This window comes from Puma concolor, chromosome C2 (genome assembly GCF_028749965.1).
Source record: "Puma concolor isolate L17-30 chromosome C2, mPumCon1.1.hap2, whole genome shotgun sequence".
Classification (NCBI taxonomy): domain Eukaryota; kingdom Metazoa; phylum Chordata; class Mammalia; order Carnivora; family Felidae; genus Puma; species Puma concolor.
Genome location: NC_141675.1, coordinates 86798253 through 86819329, shown reverse-complemented (window position 1 = coordinate 86819329; position 21077 = coordinate 86798253). Strand labels below are relative to the sequence as shown.

The following is a 21077-nucleotide window of genomic DNA, read 5'->3' as shown; positions in this document are numbered from 1 at the left end:
CCCAGTTGCTCCATAATTCTTACTAACAGCCTGTTAGCCTCCAGACATGTGAGTGAAGCCATCCTGAATCATTCAACTGCCAGCCGACTCACCAGCTGACCACAGATGCACAAGAGCCTAGCAGAGCTCAGCCAAGCTGGCCCGGACCAGAACTGCCCAGCCAGCCTGCAGAACTATGACCTAAATAAATGGTCGTTGTTTTAAGCCACTTTTGGAGATGATTTGTTACTTTGTTGATCGTTGTTTTAAGCCACTTTTGGAGATGATTTGTTACTTTGTGAAAACTAATTCATACAGCTCCATGTCGTAAAATATGCTCTATTCATTGTTCCCATAAGATCTTTGCTGCCGGCAGGACATTCCTGGGCTCAAGTGCCCCTCTTCTCAGTGAGAAGAGCTTTACCTACTCTTTTATTGCAGCCCAGCCTCTGAAGCAGCCAAGAGGCCATTCATCCTCTCTGTCAAGTGCAGACAAAAGCTTTCCCTTTTTCCATCCCTTTGTCCACCCCTCATCATCCACTTTTCACTGCAAAAGGACAGATGTGCTCATTAGATTTATACGAAGTGGACATATGCGCCTTCCCTGCACACCACAGCCAGCCACATTTTCTTAGTTTCTACCTTTCTCTCACCAATCTTTTTCTTCTTGATCACAGTGTACCTAGAAGAGTTCTGACTTGTTTCAAATGCCCTTTCTCCAGTTGGCTGAAGCTTCTGTGACTCCACTCCTGTTTAGCTTGCTTGGTTCTCTGGACAGGCACAATGAGAGGAATAGTTTGATACCAAACTCTGATCATTGCCATCCCAATGAGCTGTTTCAGAGCTGGTCAGAGTGTCTCGATCTGGGAACTTGAGGTCAAAGGGACTCTTCTGGTCTTCTTTTACAGGAGACCTACTTCTTTCTGGAAACTTCAGGCCCTTAACCCTTTTAAGAAACATTGAACTGTTATTCATTGTTATTAATGGACAAAGACCCAAAACACGCACTTTTTTTTTTCTTTTAATCTCCTTGATGAGCCTTTGCGCCTACAGAGAGAGGTACCCTGGCCTCCAGGGTTTCTAGGCAGTGGCCTTGGATGGCAGAATTGATTCCCTGCCTCAGAGTGACGTGAATCCCATTTCAGGACTCTTCCTAGTTCTGAGTCAATAAAGATAGAACCACAGACATGTCAGAAATTCAAGGACTTGGGGCGCCTGGGTGGCTCAGTTGGTTGAGCGACCGACTTCTGCTCAGGTCGCGATCTCGCACTTTGTGAGTTCGGGTCCTGTGTCAGGCTCTGTGCAGACAGCTCAGAGCCTGGAGCCTACTTCAGATTCTGTCTCCCCCTCTCGCTGCCCCTCCCCTGCTCACGCTCTGTGTCTCTCTGTCTCTCAATAATAAATAAACGTTAAACAAAAAATTAAAAAAAAAAAAAAGAAATTCAAGGACTTTAGGAATTACCTGGTCCATGGGGCACCTGGACAGCTCAGTTGGTTAGGCATTCGACCCTTGATTTCGACTCAGGTCATGATCTCACAGTTGTGAGATCGAGCCATCATCAGACTCTGCACTCTTCATGGAGTGCAACCTGTTTAAGATTATTTCTCTCTCTCCCTCTGCCCCTCTCCCCTGCAGAAAGAAAGAAAGAAAGAAAGAAAGAAAGAAAGAAAGAAAGAAGAAGGAAGGAGGAAAGGAGGGAGGAAGTATGGATGGACGGAAGGAAGGAAGGAAGGAAGGAAGGAAAGAAAGAAAGAAACAAACAAAGAAAAAACCTGATCCAACATTTCCATTTCACAAGTGAGAAACCATGACCCTGACTTGCCCAAGTCTAGAATGACTTGCCCATGACTACCCAGCAAGGTGGTGGCAAAGCTGGAACTAGAACCATGGCCCTCGGCCCCCCAGTCTGGTGCCATCTCAATTACCCACTGCTGCAGACAAACATTCTCCAGGTGTTTTCCAGTAGGTTCTTGGCTCAGGTTAACTTTTGAAAAATGAGGTAGGATTGGGAAAAGGAAGCCGAGAAGTTTCTGCAGACCAGACTGTTGGGTGGCAGGAGCAGAGTGTGGAGTGCAGTGCCACTGAGGCGAGAGATCTTAGAAAGGCCCCTGTCCTCTCCTTGAGCTACTGAGGTGAGAGATCTTAGAAAGGCTCCTGTCCTCTCCTTGAGCTGAGCACATCCAGGGAAGAAACAAAACTTTAAAAGGAGTCAAGCCCCTCACCCAAGCCAGCATGGGAACACCTACCAGAAAGTGGCCTTGTCCTTTCCATTTTATTTAGGCGATCCTTTTCTTATGAACTTACACAACTTTTCTGGAGGAAAACACCCATCACAGGTTATTGAGGGCTTCTGTTTCTGTTCGTTCCCTTCTGATGCTTGTCAAGTTTTCACGTTGTACAATAAAAGTGAGTATACACTTCTCAGTGTGTTTTTTCTCTACTATTATTTCATATTCAGATTTTTTTTTGTGTCAAAAGTCCTCATGTTTGTCACTTTTAATTGTAATCCTGTGTCCATTATGCAGGCACATCGTAATTTGCCTCAGGGTGAACGTTTGTATCATTTCTAGTTCATTAGTATTAATAACATCAACATGGTTATTTTCATACCAATAGTTCTTTCATCCTTTCGTGTTTATTTGTTCCAGATGTGCTTCCTTACATGGAATGAATGGGCCATGGCTAGGACTCAGCTCTCGCTATTGCCAGATGACTCTCCAGAAAGACGCAACTGATTTATAGGGTCTCCAACGCCATTAAATATGCCATTTTCCCCAGCACAGAACTGTGCTATCACTGAGTTTTGTCATTTGTAGTCACTGTTGCCATGTCAAATTGGGGAAGCCAAAACAGTTAGGGATATACGATAGGAGTCAAGGGGGAGGATTTGCAAGATAAAACCAAGAAGCAGAATTGCGCAGAAGCTAAGACAAATGCTCCCCATGAGAGAAAGTGAATGAGATTCATTTTTTGTGGCCACTTGTCCTGGAGGTATGTGATGGACTGACCTGAGTTGAAACTTTAGAGTCAGGGTGGGTCCCGCTTTGGCAAATTGTGTGGTGGAGCCTGAGGCTTGTTTCTGTCTTCGTATTTCTTTTCCTTTTTAGCAAGCCTATGCATCTTTCTGTGGATAGTTTACTATCTACAATCCTTCTGTGCACTATCTCTGATTCCTTGTCCTGAGGTCTCTTCCCCCTGCTTTCTCAAGCAAAAATCAGAGCCCTGGATCATAAAGGAGCTTTCTTCCCCAGCTTCTCTTCACCTACAGCACCCATAGCCCACAAGAAAGCATAGCAGAGTGGCTTCCAACTGCCATTCCTGGAAAAATAGCTCTTCCTGGTTGCATCTGGTCTGGCCAAGTTGACAAGAAATGAACTGAGCTTCTCAGAAGCTGCAGGGAGAGAGTGGTGGCCCAAGGAGCAGAAACAGTGGGCTGGAGGGAGAGCCCTGATACACACTTACTTGGACCCACCTCTGCCTTTGCCCACCTGTTCTCACCCACATGCAACTTTTTTCAGAGTGGTTTAGTACAGCCTAACTTTCAGAGATCCCCTCAGGGACTGCTAGGCCAAATTTAGAGCCCGTACCAAGAAGTCTGTTAGCCACATGGTTGGCTACGTGAAGCCTGCAACATATGAAAAGTTATATTTAATATCCCTGGGAGAAGACCAAATATGGGAAAGCCGATTTGTGGGATGCAATTGCTCTTTTTGTAAGAAGCATCTCTGCCTAAGTGTTTGATGAACTCATAGCCCTCTAGAGTTGGGCTGCAGATTCTCTGGCTTTAATTAGATATGTGGACAAGCAGAGGCTTTAGAGGTAGAGGAACACTTCAGGATCCTCAAAGCCCTACACAAGGTCATTGTCCTCCTGCTACATCTGATGAGCCTCTGACTGGCACAGAGCAGACTGTGTGAACAAGTCTCATTCCGCCCAGCATCCCATCCAGTGGCCTGACCGAGGGCTGGACTACAACCCTCCTTTCCCCCGAAAGGCTGGGATAGAGAGTGGAGAAGGAGAATGGTGACCTAATTTTCCACAGAGTTAGTCAACATCTTGATCCCCACCATCGAGATACCTGTTTTTGTGAATATTTTGCTCATCTATGTGTTAGGTCCCAGGGCTTTTGAGTGGATTCTTCCTAGACAATCCCACTAAGTGTCTTAAAACACAGCCTAGCCTGCTTCCTTCACTCACCGATTCTGAGAAATGAAGCCATCCCCAATCCCTTTCCTACCTTCTATGACTCCAGGCAGGCCAACATCAGATAAAGCCCTCCTAGAGCCCTCAGAGTAAGGACCCCAAAAGTCCTCTGAAAGTCCTTCAGCTGAGTCTGAATTTGTTTAAGACACTGTGCTAGTCTCCGACACAGGCTGAAGAGGTTCTGAACACCGACCATTGCATTGAAAGAAGACTTAAAGGAAAGAGAAGGATAGTTAATGGACTCTCTTGAGCTTTCAACATGTACCCAGAGCAAAAGAAATAGGGGTAAATGAAGAGGAGAGATTAAGGCCTTCCCCCCCTTTTCTCCAGATACAGAGAGACAAAGCAATAAGGCCACTGAATTCTGGCCTTCTGGGGTTCAGCAGAACTCCACGGGTCAAATGAGAGCCCTGCCCAGGTCAATCCCCAGTCGGGATGTGACCCTTCTCCAGAGGGAGCAGATGATGTAGGCCTCCCCTTCCCACAAGGGAAGGGACACGAGCATCATACAGCAGTGGAGGATGAAGGGTGAAAAAAACATCACGAGGCCAAAGGGAGACACAAACACCCAGAACAGGTTTTGCAGAATTGGGTCAATGCTAAGTCAGCTGTTCAGACTGAACCAAACAGGGCTGATTCTCCTGGCCTTCCAGTCCTTGGTGAGGAGGAAATGGAAGTTAACAGCGTAACCTATGCCCAGGCGAAGCTTCAGCACCACCAACGAGCAGATTCTACATTTGGAAAGCCTTGGCCCTCTCCTTGAACTTGGTTTTCAAGGTTTTGACGATGAGTCACCTCATTCTCCCGCATCAGCTTCTGTCTTTAACTATAGCCTGACGTGTCTGAACCCGAAAGCACCTCCAGAGCTGGAGCAGCCGTCATCTTCACACCACGGATGACTAACCATGGCCTGCTCACAGTCTCCTAATTATCACAAAACAAAAATGCTACATGCCTGAAAGCTGAGGTTTTGAGAACAGCGCGTTTGAAGAGCTGCAGAAGCAGCAGAGAGACAAGGTGGCAATGAGCTAACCTTTTGACAGGCCCTTGCAATCCTCGGAGGCACAGGCCAAGCAAGCAAGGACACAGATAGGGTTTTCTCCTTGGCAGGACTGCACTGTTAATATCGTGCGTTACTAATGCCTCTGATTAGGTTCCCAGGCTCATTAAGACCTGGGTGCCTTTGACTGTTTCTCTTGGATCAGATTGGATTCCACTTCGCAGAGAATTGTCAGGACTTTCTAGTGTCCAGTGCTGGCCAGATATCATCTCTTGGCTTGACTTCTTCCTGAAGTTTCTCCCCTGTGCCTCTTGTCTGATGATGCAGGTTACGTTCTGGCATGCTGGCTGGCAGGCCCACAGCTCCCAGCTCAACCAAAACACTTGAATTCAGCTTATACCCAAACTATGGTGGCACAGGACAGAGAAAGACATGGGAGCACAGCTAAGTCAACTTCTAAAAAGGAGAGAAGAGGAGCTCTTACCCTTTCTGATAATCAGACATATTATGAAGCCAACATGATAAAAAAAACCAGTAGTTGAAAAAACTTACAAATAGGCCAACAGAAGAGAGAGCTCAGATACACTCATGTGTATGTCAGGAATTAATATCCAATGAAGGTGGTACCACAAATGGTGGGGGAAGGAAAGAGCATTTAGTAAATGGCGTTTGGGAAATGGGCTCGCTACATGGAGAAAAAGAAAATTGGATCCCTCCTTAATGCCACACACAGAGAGGGTTCTGGGCAGTTTAAAGACCGCAGTATAAAAGGTTAAAGAAAAATAGTAGAAATAAAGTTCGTAGAATTAAGTGAAGGGAAATATCTTTGTAATCTGGGAAAGCTCTTTTACAACCAAATTTCAAAAACATAAACCATAACACAAAATTTTATTAACTTGATCACATCGAAATTAAGGATTTCTAATCAACAAAAGAGCTCTAATCAACAAAAGATAACATTAACAGACTGATGACAAAATAGGAATAGAGGCTGATAGGAAGAATATGCAAGGATCTTAAACATTTATGACAGCAATAGAAAAGCAGGGGAAGGGGGGTGCCTGGGTGGCTCAGTTGGTTAAGCGTCCAACTTTAGCTCGGGTCATGATCTCGCGGTTTGCGGGTTTGAGCCCTGCGTCAGACTCTGTGCTGACGGCTCAGAGACTGGAGCCTGCTTTGGATTCTGTGTCTCCCTCTCTCTCTGCCCCTCCCCCGCTCACACTCTGTCTGTCTCTCTCAAAAATAAATAAGCATTAAAATTTTTTTTAAAAAAGCAGGGGAAGGATATAAACACACATCATACAGAACACAGAACTCCACAAACAAGTCAATTTTCCTGGGAAACAGATCCTGAGATGAAGAGCTGTGAACACCAGGCTTACTGCATTACATTTGAAAAATGCAAATTAAAACAACAAAGAGATATCACTGTTTGCCTTTTATATTAGCAACATATAGAAAGAAGGGTCACACCCAGTGGTGGCAGAGACGTGGGACATGACGGTGCTTGCACACCGCCCATGGGAAGACAGCAGAAAGGGGCACTGGTGAACATTCTGGGGGAACGATCTGGTGTTATGAGTCAGTGTATTTTTTCACTGAAAATTTTACACTATTTTCAGTGTAGCATACTAGCAATTTCTCTGCTAGGTATACATCCCAAGAAATCCTCACACAGCTCTGTGTTAGGAGACATGTGCAATTCCTTTGTGTACAGTTACTTGTAGTGGAAGTTGGGGGCTACCTGAGTTTCTGGCGCTGAGATCGAGAAATAAAATGTAATGAACACACACCAGGGAGTACAATGCCGCAGGACTGAAGCAAATGATCAGTTGTACACATAGCAACGTGGATGCTTAAGGCAGTGAAATGAACAGGGGGATGGGTGCCTGGGTGGTTTACCTGTTAAGTGTCTGGCTCTTGACTTCTGCTCAGGTCATGATCTCACGGTTCTTGGGATTGAGCCGTGCATCGGGCTCTGTGCTGGCAGCATGGAGCCTGCTTGGGATCATCTATCTCCCTCTCTCTCTGCACCTCTCCCCGCCCCCCCCAAATAAATAAATAAACTAAAAAAAAAAAAAAAAAAAGAACAGGGGGAAAAACAGTGAAAAAAGATAAGAAACAATGAGATAGAATATTTACATAAATTAAAAATACTGCAAACATATAGTATTTGTATAAAAACATGCAAGCAGAAGGATGAAGAGACAAACACAAAAATCATTATGTGTGAGAGAGGGGGGTGGAATTTCAAGATGAGGAGTAAAAGGGATAAGGAAGTAAATAAATCCAAGAGAGGGGTCTCACAAGGATCAGTGATGCAAATATCCAGGACCCAAGTAGTCAGATTAACTCAACTCTCGACACCCGCCTCCTAAAACAAGCCCCAGTGACAAACCCCACTTGAGCCTTGGGAAGGCAAGCCTGTATTCTTCACCCTCTCTTTCTCTGAGATCTCTCCCGAAAGGTCACAGGCTGAGTCAGTGGGAAATTGCAGGGCCCTACCACACACAACTCTCTGCTTTTACCTGTGAATGAAATGACATCCACCTCCAATCTTCCGTGGGATGAAAAGGCTGGCACCTGGATCAAGGTTTATGCCTCTCTCAGGCAGAACGGATTTGTTCACAGGATGCCTTTTCATTTTCCATCCCATGAACTCTCCCACCTCTGATTGCAATCAAAGTCATCACCTTAACTGAGATGCCACAGACATAACTGCCGATGCCCCTCTTTGATCAGAACTGGTATGAAAGACAGAGGAAACACAGCTAAGTCAGAGTGATGTCTTAGATCTCGCCCACTTGGGAGAGTGCCCAGAATGGGGAGGTGACATTCATCCCACTGGGAAATGGGCTCACTTTGATCCACTGGTCTGGCAAGTCCTCTCTGCTAATGGGGAATGGGGAAAGTATGAAATCTATCCTGCATGACCCATCCGTCCCTGAAAAACTGGAGATCCTGAGAAGAATAATGACGCTTATCAGTCGGTCTTGAGTTCCATTCCCCATGGTGGCTATTCCAAACCTTGACTGCTGTCCCTGAAGTCCCCAACTCTATCCCATAAGCAACTGAGGACCAAGGTCAGGTTACCCGTCCAAAGTGAGGAACACAGAGATTAAGATCCAGGGATGCAGAGAAGAGCTGATCTGGGCAGGCTGAGATAACTGCGTTGTAAGGCGGAACCAGAATTTCAAGATGGCCAAAAATACTGCTCTCAATCTTCTGATTGGCAGGAGGCCCTGACTCCCAGGTTAACCCTTAATTGCCCAGACTACACCTTCTTCAGTTATCACTACATGAAAGGTCTCTTTGAGGCACCAGCATATGTTCCACAAACAAGTGTCTACAGCAAATAGGATCCCCAGGAAAATAAGATGCCCAGGATACATGGTAAAGGAGTTTGCATGGCTACCATTTTTATTGTGTTTCCTTCTGGGTCTAGAAAGTAAACTTCTGTGCCTGCTTTAAGACTTTTAACTCTGGAAATCTCATGGTAATGCTGGATATTGCTGTTTTAAAGTCTTTCTAAGGACAGAAGTTGGCTGGCAAATGTATAAAATGCCTTCACAGTAGGCCTTCTGCAAATGTTATCGCCCTTCCACACCACCGTTTTCCTTCTTCCTTGTAGGTATAGTTGAGGAGTCACACTGGAACCCAGAAGATCTGGTCATTGTTCTTGGCTCTGACATCTTTTCACAGAATGATCTCGGGCAAGAAGCTCTCCCTTCCCCTAGCCTTCTGCTTTCCTGACTCTGGCTTTTCATGTTTAGAATTGGAGCTAGTAAAATCTATCTTGGTTGTGGCCAGGTGAGTCCCCATCCCCTTTTCTCCAGCCTCTAGAGAATCAAAATATTAGATTTTAATTTTTTTTTTTAACAGAAAACTATAAAGAAGTATAAGGTTAGCCTAATCCTACATTCTAGGTCAAATCTGTTGGTGTTAAAAAGATAAGATGTTAGAAAACAGAAGCGACATAAAAACATACAAAGTGACAATTGAAAGTCCCTTTCTCCCATTCCCACTGTCCACAGCAGATAACTACTTTCCCAAAGTAATTTCATCCAGAAAAATTATGCATAATACTTACATATATTCTTTTATTGATTGATTGATTGATAATTTTTAAATGTTTACTTATATTTGAGAGCTAGAGACAGAGCATGAGCAAGGGACGGACAGAGACAGAGACAGAATCTGAAGCAGGCTCCAGGCCGCAGTCAGACGTCCAACTGACTGAGTCACCCAGGCACCCCTCTTTTTTTTAAATATGTGGAAGTGATCAAACTATCTATGGTATTCCCTAATTTGCTCTTTTTCAACCTATATCTTTCATGTATATATAAACCTACTTTATTCTTTATAACAGCTCAAAAATATTTTACCAAATGGACTCCTAATTCATTCCAGGGGGATCGTGAATTTCTCTTCTTCTGAGAATACCAGTTCCTCCTCTTGCCCTTTGATTTCCTCCCAAGAGTCAGAGTAGGTCAGGAGCTGAGATTCAGGGTCCAAAGGAGATGGAGAAGTCCCCACACACCCAAATGTTTAGGGCAAAGGTGCTGTGAAACTGCCATGAGTGACAGCGCTTGCTTCCCCTTCTGGAGAAAATGGCCAATTTGCCACATATATTGATGGCTGAACATTTTGATTTTTTTAACGTTTATTTTATTTTTGAGACAGAGAGAGACAGAGCATGAACGGGGGAGGGCCAGAGAGAGAGGGAGACACAGAATCGGAAACAGGCTCCAAGCTCTGAGCTGTCAGCACAGAGCCCGACGCGGGGCTCGAACTCACGGACCGCGAGATCGTGACCTGAGCCGAAGTCGGACACTTAAAACGACTGAGCCACCCAGGCGTCCCTGAACATTTTGGACAAATGTCAGTGTTTTCAAATGATGAAATTTCAGATTTGGAAAGGACCGAAGGTCCTTTGGCTTAACTTCCTCGAAGCCACTGCAGGAATCTCTTCTATAAGCTTCTGTATTATCACTTATTTACTATCACCATACCATACCAAAAACAGCTTTTACTAGCAGAAAATTCTATTTTTTGCAAACCGGCTCCCATGCAATGCATCTGCCAGACTCTAGGACAAGACAAACGAGACACAGTTCCTGACCTCAACGAACTCCCGGGCTAGCTGGTGATGTGTGTGTCTGACGATGTGCTATGAGGGGCTGGAGAGTCAGGAAGGCTTCCTGAAAGAGGAGATGCCTGAACTGAGCTCTGGGTGAAACTGAGATGGAAGAGCGCCACTCAAGGCAGAGCAACAACATGGGCGGAAACGCAGAGGTGTGAGAACACAGCAGTTTGGGAGATCAGTGTCTGCAAGTGGGAGGGAGAGAGAGATGTAGGCAGGGCCAGAACAGGAAAGGCCTCAAATGGCCCTGTTGAGGTATTTAGATTTTACTTTGAGGGCATGAGGGAGCCATTGAAAGAATTCTAAAATCCCACGCTGATTAGATTTGCCCTGTAGACAATTACTCTTATAGTGGTGCAGAAAGTGGCTTGGAGGAATAAGAATGCTGTATGACAGATCAGTTAGGAGACTATTTGGAACATACTTGAAAAGCAAATATAGAGAAGACTAGCCATAAAAGACATTAAAAAGGAGCTGCCAGAACTCAGTGACCAGATGGCTACACTGAGACTTGGGTGACTGGGTGGGTGGGGCATCCTCATCCGAGAAAGAGAGAGAGAGAGAGAGAGAGAGAGAGAGAACAGGATAAGGAGCGGGCTTGGGGGTGAAGACAATGAGTTCCATCTGGGGCACAGGGAGGGTGACTATCCAGGCTGATCTTCAAGGAAGATGAATATGTGGGTCAGGAGTTCAAGGAAGGGAACTGGCCATGATGCAGACTCTGTCGAAGGAAGAGGGACAGAGGGTCAGCCTGTGAGGGTGTGAATCACCAAGGAGAGGGTGGAGCGTCGGGTGGGAAGAGGGAGGGGCCATCCGTGAGTCTCAACCATCTTTTGTGAAGATTTCCTCTGAGTGCCTCAGAATTAGTACCAATTAAGAGCAGCCTCTTGTCCCAAAGCAATATGACAAGTCAAGAGAAGAGCAATTAGAGAAAAAAAGCAGTGCAGAGAGAGGACCCGGATTTTTAGGTGTCCCTTTGTGGGCAGTGACATCAAAGGAGTCTGAAGGGCACCCCATGAAAGAAAAGAGGAAGGCTTCCAGAGGAGGTCTGCTTGACATAGCTTTTTGTTTCTTTGAGACAGCACTCAGGACACGGCCTGTACCCCGACCCCGCCCTTGGGTCCCACGTGAAGCCACAGGCTTCCCGGGGGTGTCCACTTGAGCCAGCCACATCCCTTCCTCCCTGGCTGCTCCAGTCTTCTGCACACTGGAGGCCCCATTAAATCTTTGCGAGTTACAGGCATGAGGCGCACGAAGGCCTGATCAAGCCAAATGCACGTGTAAAGCTGTCTCCTGGCTGTGAGGAATAAAAATCAATATTTTAAAATCTGAATTATTCAGATGCTGTATCCCCAGAGGTGATTCATAACCCGAGAAGCACCTCAGTTGGAGAACAGCAACTGAGGATTTGTGTGAACATGGCTTAGCCTGCAATTCCTCCTGCAATCAGTCAAGGGCCAGCAAAAGATAAAATAACAGAATTGTTCCTACACGTTGTCCTGAGGAGAGCCCGGAGGAGAAGTCTAGACTGTCATAATAAGAAGCAACTTGCCCTAATGAGGGAGCAGAGGGTTCCCTGGGCTCTCTAAGTGCTGGCGTCGAGAATTCGTGGGTCCTTTGCACAAGGGAGGGCAGGTTAAGCTGGGGAGGGGGGATTATTCCAAGCATTCCCTTTTAGAGTAAAATGTAAGAGCTTCCGTGAGAAAAGTGACAGTAGTCTGACATCCCTGACCCGAAAACACCACATCATGTAGGTCCTTAAACCTGCTGACGGGGCTGGTCAGGGAGTGTGCTATCAAGACCATGAGCTGATGACTAGACTGGCACAGGGGAGAAGGTGAAGGTGAAGTGTGGATGGTTTGGTGGGAACTCATCTCGTGAACGGAGGATGCACTAAAATCCGTTCTAGAGAGAGGGAGGCAGCCTGGTACAGTGCGTATTCCTGGAACTTGGGTGAAAAACTGAGTTGGGGGTCCTTGGCTCCACCACTGTGTGACCTTGGAGAAGACAATTATTTTCTCAGCTTCAGCTTCTGTAACACTAAAGTGCTGATCATAATCTCCAACTTCTGGGGTTCTTGGGAAGATCGGACGAAGTTAAGATATAAAAAAGCCCTTCGCTATTCCCTCAAACCATGGGTAGGTTAGGATATTTGGTTACTATAGCACAGACCCAAGTGACAATGGCTTAAACAACACAGAGGTTTATTTCTCTCTCATATAAAACCCCAAGATGGCATGGCAGCTCTGGTCTGAGAGGTCGCCCGAGGCCCTACCCTCCTTCGCATGTTCTAAGAAGGCTCCCCACCACTGCCACATTGCAGCCAGCAGAAGGGACAAAGGGGCAATGGGAGGGTAAGCCCCTTCCCCGTGATTCAGAATTTTATACCCTACTTCCTCTCATCTCCCATTGGCCAGAATGCAGTCACACAGTCACATCCAGCCGTAGAACAGGTTGGGAAATGTAGTCACTTTCTGAGAAGCCACATACTCAACTGAAAATTCTGTGATTATGCAATAAGAGGGGAAGGCTATAATTATACAGTCCCTGCCAACCCTCCTTTGTTCATCTAATGACTTTTTAATACCCAGATCTGAGATTTAGGTCACTTCCTCGGGAGGCCTTCCTGGGCCCTCCAGGCCCCTTCGTTTTCTCCCGTCTCCTCCATGACACTTGTTGCACCTGTGGTTTTGGGTTTGCTGTTGTCCTGACTAGAATGTAAATTCCACAAGTGTGGGGCTATGTCTGGCTTCCCGTCTGCCGTCTCCCTATTACCAACCCAGAGTTAGACACACAGTGGATGGGCCATATGTCCCTGCTGACCAACTAACTTGGAGCTCTCCCCTGAGGGCCTGAGAGTTCCTCAGGGTGGAACTCCATAGCTCTGAGGCCACCAACCAGTGCTCTCCAACCCAGGATTTGCTTGGGAAAGAACGGATACCTCCTGCTACTTCCCAGGCAATGGGGGGTGGCTGCCCACTGAGAGGACATCACATGGGAACTTCATTTTACCCCTTAGTCTTCTCTTTGTGTTTGTATTCCATCAGAGTCCCTGAGCAGACAACTGTACCTTTTCTAATAAACCCTTGCTCTGCAGTGCTGTTACTCAGGATCTGGGAATGAACAGAGAAGGTTGGGAAAAGAGCTCTCCACAGCACTGTGGCCAGAACTGACGACACAAGGAGAGACTGGGTTTTCTACTCTCAGCCTCTGGAATGCAACTGCCAAGCCTGATCTTGCCTGTGGGCAAGAGGGAAGGAACTGCCGTGGAGGGGGTCCCTAGGCAGTTGGCCTGCACCTGCTGTGGGGACAAATGTCTGCCGTGAGTGTGGGCCTGTATGAACACACTGTCTGGTCCCTGTGGAGCTGCTTGGGGCTCCACTTTAGTTACCTCCAGCTCACCCTGGTTTTGTCACACACCTCACCATTTTCTCAGAAATTTTCCGCCGAGCTCATTTTCTTTGTTACGAGGGTGCCTTGAGGGAATCCCATCAAATATGACTCTGGTTCCTGTGTGGAGTGGAGGGCTGTGCCCTAGGATTGACCACCAGGCCATCAGACACATTCTAGTCACCCTCCACAGTTTCCTTGGATTGGAGCTAGAAGACACTAAGCTTGGGCTCTGAGAGGCCAGTCCTTTCTGGCAGTCTCCAGAGCTGCTGAAGGGGCAAGTCACCTGAGACCAGGCCCCAGGGGTTGCTGGGTGCTCAAATTACATGGATCTACAAAATGAGCCTATTCAAGGGCCAAGTTCAAATTTGCCTGCTTGTATTTTTCCAGAGAGTCGGGGAGGGAGCAGCCGTATCCTGCCAGCAGCCCCTGCAAATGCTGCCCCCCCCAACCGCCCCCCCCCCCTTCCGCCGTGCCTGGTATCAAGGAAATCTTTTCCCTCCCAGCTGTGGCCACCAGACTGACCTGGGAACAAACACGACTGAAACTTCATTCCACAGCGGGTTTCTCCCCATAAAATGGCTGTGTCCCTTTAAGTCCCTGCAGCTCTCCCCGCTTGGACTAGCTGTAGGTTAAATGAATCAAGTGATCAGACTTTTCTCACTGGGGGTGCTGGGCTGGAAATTCCTCCTACTTGCTTCAGCGTGTGTACAGGAACAAAGAGCAGTTAAGAAGGGATTAACTTTTCCCTCTGTTGGTTTCTCTCTTCTTTCTCAGAATAATTCCACTTCTAACTCAGGGACTTAGGTTCATCTCAGGGCCCTGCTTCTTCCTTGACTATCCATTACAGTTCCAAAAAGTTTCCTGGCTGCCTCGGTCTTCCCTGGGCCCAACATGGGGAACAAGCATCTCCGTGGGTGGCTTTCTCAGCATGGCTTTTTGTATCCCTGACTCCTGGCTTCATCCACTTATTTCCAGCACGAACCCTGGACTAGTCTTCTGTATATACCAAATAACACTCTATTAATAATGTTAGGTCCCCAAGTAGCCTTCTCTTCTGGGAAATAAATATGCTGATCAACTCCTACGTGATGAGTTTTGACAGCAAAAGGTGATAGAAAGAACACTGATTTGGGAGTTAGGATTTCTGGATTCTCATCCTGTCTCTTGGCACTAACTAGTGTGTGACCTTGAGAAAGTCACTTCTCTTGGCTGAGCCTTACACTCCCTTCTGTGATGTAAGAGGTTCCTTCTAGTGCTAACATTCTAGTGTCCATATTAACTAGTCATGCAATCCCCGTGACACTTGATCATCATGAACATGCACAGATGAAGACTGGACCTGGGGACCAAGGTGATCACAATAATGAACAGGGTACCAAAGCACCTGTCCTCAGTAGCCAGTTACCCCAGATTAGATCTTGCTTTATGTGTGCTCTCTATAGAAAAGTATCTAATGAATGGGAGCCAAATGGCAATTGGGACCAGACTCAGAATGGACACAGAATCAGACCAGAGGCCTAATATCCCAGGATCTATGCCATTCCACTTTTTTTTTTTTTTCCAACGTTTATTTATTTTTGGGACAGAGAGAGACAGAGCATGAATGGGGGAGGGGCAGAGAGAGAGGGAGACACAGAATCGGAAACAGGCTCCAGGCTCTGAGCCATCAGCCCAGAGCCCGACGCGGGGCTCGAACTCACGGACCTCGAGATCATGACCTGGCTGAAGTCGGACGCTTAACCGACTGCGCCACCCAGGCACCCCTGCCATTCCACTTTTATTCCCAAAGGGTCACAAGGTGTTTTTTTAGTCCCATGCTACATAGAGCTCTGAACTAGAATCAACTGATGCCTGAGACAAAACTGGGGTGGGGGCAAGACTCAAGACAAAGCACTATATACCTTGCTCAGTTCTCTTTGAGGTCACTGCAGACAGAAGAATACCACTCCCACAGGCCCTGGGACTGTTCCACATTAGGCTTACACCTCCCAGGCACTGGCATGGCTGAAAAGGCAGGTTTGGCTGTGCTAGGAACAAGTGATGTTTGCACTCAGCAACAATATCACCCAGCAGCCATGTGTCGGTGACTTCAGCTTTCCAAAAACCTGGAAAAAAATCTGCTCTCCAAACAAATGTGAAATATTTGCAAGTTTTCAAAAGGAGCTGGGTCTGTTTTCTATAGGATTGAGAGACAGAGAGAGAGAGAGAGAGAGAGAGAGAGAGAGAGAGAAAGGAGCTGTAAATGTGGTAATTAGAAGCACACGTTTCTTCCATTCTTTTAAAGCAATGAAGATGTTGTAAGGCTTGCCGATCGGACTTCTCTGTGAGAAGGACCATTTGGGGACACGTGGATTTGGCAAAGAAACTCAGGAAGGCAGGCTCTGCCTCGGCAGGGAAGCGGCAGACCTGCAGCAGCCAGGATGTCTCTTCTGGAAGCGTGGTGGTGCCCGGTAAACAGTCGCCTTCAGGATTGGCCCAGGACGTGTGTTTGGTGGGAAGATGCGGTGGTTAGGAAAACGTCCTTGAGAGGGGTGCTTTAGATTGTTATCCAATTCTCAAGAAGATGCCATGGCCATCTTGTGGTCCCAGCATCAGCGTGAGGAAGTTGTGTCCTGAGCCTAATCTCAGTAGTCCTCAGCCCCCGGTACTGCAGACAGACCATTGGCGTTCGTCCAGGCTCCCTCAATGGAGAGAATAAAGAGTGAATCATGACTACCTCCCACATTCATACAGCCCTGGCTGTACTAGAAACATGCCAAATAGGAAACTGGTTGCTAAAACTTATTTGGCCAAACTTGTTTGTGTTATTGTGTTATGACCTCCAAAGATCTGGCTAATCCAGGTAGCACTGGAACAAAGCAGCTCGACCTTTCACTACATGGATATGCCTTCCTGTTGGCTTTATTTGACTTAAAACATAACTATGTTAGGTTTATTACAAATATTAAGCTAATAGTTTGTTATGCAAACAAAACCTATAATCATTAATTTTGGTCATGTTTAAACCAGTGATTCACATCCATGGCTCAACGTTGGTATAACCAGGGAAGCTTTATAAAAATTCCCATGCCTTAGGCCCACCCCCAGAAAATCTATTTTAATTGATTTGGAGTGGGGCCTGGGCATTGATTTTTTTTTTTTAAAGCTCCCCAGATGATTCTAATTGCAGCCAGGATTGGGAACCATTGTTCTGAATGATGCCTGAGAAATGTGCTAATTTAGTGTGTGTGTTGGGGGGGGGGGGGGGAGACAGTCAAATGAGATCTTAGTTTGAATTTGGCTGGCTTGTTTTATCTGTGTTCAGCCCAGTATCTGGATAGGAACAAAGCCAAGATTATAGTGCAGTTACGTAAGGTTTGGAGGGTTAGCCATTTCTCCCAAAACTGACTCATTACTGTATGTATATTTCACCTAACGCAGTAGTTTGGAAATATTCGAGTGGGAACCTCATGTTTTGTGAATATAGTTAGCATCCATTAATAGTCAATAATAATCCGTCTATGATCTAAGTGGATGGGACACAATAAAAAAGAATTCTCACATTTAAAACAATCTGCACTGGAAATGTTTCATAATAAGCCAAAAGGCACAGATTTAGATTATATATGTGTATATTATTTATATATATTATATACTATATAAATATAATATATTGTAAAATATCATATTTATTATATTTATATTTATATTTATATTTATATTTATATTTATATTTATATTTATATTTATATTTATATTTATGCCTTGAATTTCAAGACATTACTGTAGTGATTTACAATGACTCGAGACTCAAATCATCAGGTCTTGCCCCTGAGATAAACTTCTGGTTCTGTGTGTCTGGAGGTGGAGTGGGGAAGGCAATTCAGGTAGCAGAGGAGAAGTGAACAAAGGACAATGACTGAGTAGGCAAATTTAAGCTCGTTAGGGACCTGAGACAGATCACCTCTCCGTAGGATCTTTGAGAGCTGCAAAGGGTTGGAGACTTTGTTTTCCCTTCCCTGGCAGAGTCAGGTCCATTAGCTCTCTGGCTGCCTCTTGGAGCTTAATTTGTTTTTTCTAACACAAGGGAGGGGACGGTGCATTCCAAAAGATAGAGGACAGCTAAGGGAGATCGGTCCTCTTTATAGGATGTCATTAAGCATATGGTGCCTCGCGGGGGGATGGGGAAGGCCATTAACAAAGAGCCAAGAGAGAGATTAGCTCATAGAATAAAAGGCAGTTGAGAGCAGTGAGCCAGATACTGGAACAGCTGCCAGGTAGAGACCCAAGCTTGGGAATCAAAGCCCCAGTCTAATTGTGTGTTTAAAGAGTTGTCATCTTTTGCATGTATAAGGGTAAATAAAGTGTTAGGAACTGCTCTCAGGAAGTAGAAGCATTCAAGTCACAGAGGACCAAAATCCAGAAACCTTCAGTACCTAGGGTCATTTCTCTGGGGCTGATTCCAGGACAGCCCCCCACGGAGCCCGGGCCTAGATGTTAAGAGTACAGGCTGAAGTACTCAGGGGCGACCTGATTCCACTTGTGCAGAGGCTAGAAGCTGACATTTAGGGCTTGAATAGTGCTTCTTTTACAAGTAAATGACAACCTGGAGAAAGGACTAACTATGCTGGATACCTGACATTTTCAAACTGACTCTATTCAAAGAGATCCAGAAGATTAACTTTCACTCCCATCAAGCTCTGACCCAGCCTCAGTAGAAAGGGAATCCCCTAGACCCACTGTGGTTCCTGAATGATATTTAGTCATGGCCTTGGCTTAGCCTGGTCTTCCTCCCCAAGGTCTGTGTCTTTGGTGGGATTTTCAGAAAGGCTGAGGCTTTTAGACTGTGAATAAGCCAAGAGGATCTAATCAGCAGTGTAAACTGAATACCAGAAAGATAAGGTGAGAAAGGGGCTGCGTAATTGCAGACTGAGGCAGAACTTTATGAGACTGAAGCCCGAGGAGGTCCTGTTTCACATGGCCTTTGCCTGACGGCCGTGGATTAAACACAAACCCCTACCCACACTGGAGGCTGAACTCAACTCCTTTACCGAAGAAGCAAGATGTCAGTTGCTATTATATACAAGTAGATCCCTATCTGCCAATCTGAGGTCGATCTCCTTCTGCAATCTCTGACCTGCTCCAGACAGTGCAAACCACCTCTTCCCTGTGCTCCCTAAGCAAGGCCTTCCCGGGATGTCAGTGAGCTTGTTGCCTTGGACTGTGGTTGGCAGGGAAAGCAAACGTCCCAGGCTACAATAGACCAGTGTCTCCCTTACCCTTCATCCTCAGCAGCGCGAGGCTCTTGGCAAACTATTAAATGAACCTGTGTGTCCGTGTATTCCATCTATCATCTCTAGTAAACACTGAAAGCCAAAGGATAGGAATGGAGTAATCAAGAGACAGAGAAAGAGGTATTAGGTGATAAGTGGGGTAAAAGCATAGTCTTGAAACGTATTAAACTATTCACAGCAAGTTAAATTCTCTCACTCCCCACATCCGCAAAGGAGGAAGTGCAGCCTTGGCTGAGCCCAGGGGACTGAGATCAAGAATCACAAGAGCTGTCTTCTGTCTAACCAACCATGTGGCCTGGGGCAAGTCCCTCTCTTCCGGGCCTCAGTTTCCCCTTCCCATGAAATAAGAAGATTACACTAAATGACCTTTCAAGGTCCTTACACCCCTGTCACCTTGTAATTTTATACATCTATTGCCACAATACCAAGGTACTGGAGAAAGGGAACCACCTGCAGCTGGAGGGCCCAGAATGCACCAGGCCTGCGTTTACCCACCAGCCCTCGGCCCTGGAGGACCCAAGTGAGATTCAGCTTAAAAACAGTGTTGCAAATGCCAGACCACAGCTGCACAAAATAGGAAAAATCTTGTTAGGAAATGACCACAGCCCCCTGGAGCTGTGGAAAACATTGCCTCAGACAGAAAGGACTTTTCCAGTGGAAAGAAAAAATCATGAGTATTGTGTCTGCTAAGGCTGTCTGCCCAGGCACTTCTCACTGAACCCTGCCTACTCAAGTCCTCGGCTCTGGGGCAGTGCTTTTCCACCCGATGCTGGTCCTAATGACAACTGCAGGCTCTCTCCTCTTCTGGCCCCAGGATTCACACTTGGAAGTCATTTTCAAATTCATCTTTGGGCTGTCTGAGGTCTAAATGCTTCCTCCAGAGGCAAAATCACAAAATGCTTTCTTTAGAGTGGGTCTTAGAAATCATCTTGTGATCCTAACTGAATCCCCCATCTGTGGAGAAACAGACATGCCCCAGGAAGAAAGGCCTTGCTGAAGGTCACATGGGGAGTTCAGGGGAAAGGGGTCCTGATGCCCACTTTAGGGTTCTATTTCTGCAGTGCCTCTAGCCCCAGGGCCAATTCTCTGCTACCTTCTCATGGCAGGTGTTTCCAAACCAGTCAGACTTCCAACCAGCTAACCCACCTGCAAGTGCTTTCCATGAACTTAGGACAACGCACTCTGCTGCAAACAATAATTATTATGTTTTTTACCGTCCCATGCAACAGCAAACACCTTTTTGGCACAGAGCAGAGTTCGCCTGCATCTTTTGAGTTTTCCATCTATCTCTGGAACTGAAACCTAGTGCTCCACTTACTCCTTGAAAAGCACCTAGAGTTAGAGTTGCCCGTTTTCGAGTGGGTCAGATCACAGTTTGGGGCAGGGGGGCTTCGGTCTGGGTGGTGCTCAGCCCATGCAGGGAGCACGTCAGGCAGAGAAAAGGCTATCAGCCAGCTCGGGTGTCTGCCCCGGCATAGGCCTGTCTGCTGCAGCCACGCCTCCTCTCCATGAGGTTCCAAGCCTGGTCCAAGCGGACCAATATAAAACAGATCGTTAATAACTTTAAAAATACTCATATGCCTGAAATTATATTTGGGATCTATTTGGATGAAATAAAATTTATTATTAAAATGAATTTCACCTGTTTCTCTGTTCATATAGCTACTAAAAACCTTAAAAACATACATGTGACTCATTATGTTTCTGTTGGATAGCCCTGATAGAAACCACTGTTTCTCAACATTTTGCTGTATTTCTTCCATTTTGTGTGCTCCTGTCTTTGAGGAGCCCGGCTCCTGGTTAAAAACCTCTGTGTGATTTTTCCAGCCTGACCCTAGGCAGTTAGGAAGGCTTTCCCCGTCAGGCAGGCCTCACCCAGGCCTCACCGGGAAGGCGGCCCTGCCCACACCAGCCTTGGCATGCTGCCCGTGCACCACTGTCTCTGGAGGGAGGTGCGGTCTAGGGCTCCGGCCCCCTGGCCAGCCATGGCCTTCCCATATTTCTTTCCTAGGTCTCTTTGTCTGAGGCCTTGAGCAAAGACCTTTTTCATGGACCTCTGCAGAGACTTCCTTACGGAGGGAGGAG

At 46.3% G+C, this 21077-nt stretch overlaps 2 long non-coding RNA genes across 3 annotated transcripts in view; one reads left to right on the top strand and one right to left on the bottom strand.

Moving 5' to 3' along the window:
• LOC147577390 (uncharacterized) overlaps nt 1-21077 on the bottom strand; it is a 125111-nt gene that overhangs the window by 39152 nt on the left and 64882 nt on the right. The window lies entirely within an intron of this gene.
• LOC147577391 (uncharacterized) lies at nt 1620-2765 on the top strand. The gene is made up of 3 exons (XR_015240224.1): nt 1620-1777; nt 2261-2386; nt 2629-2765. It is a non-coding gene; the product is annotated as an uncharacterized LOC147577391 (long non-coding RNA).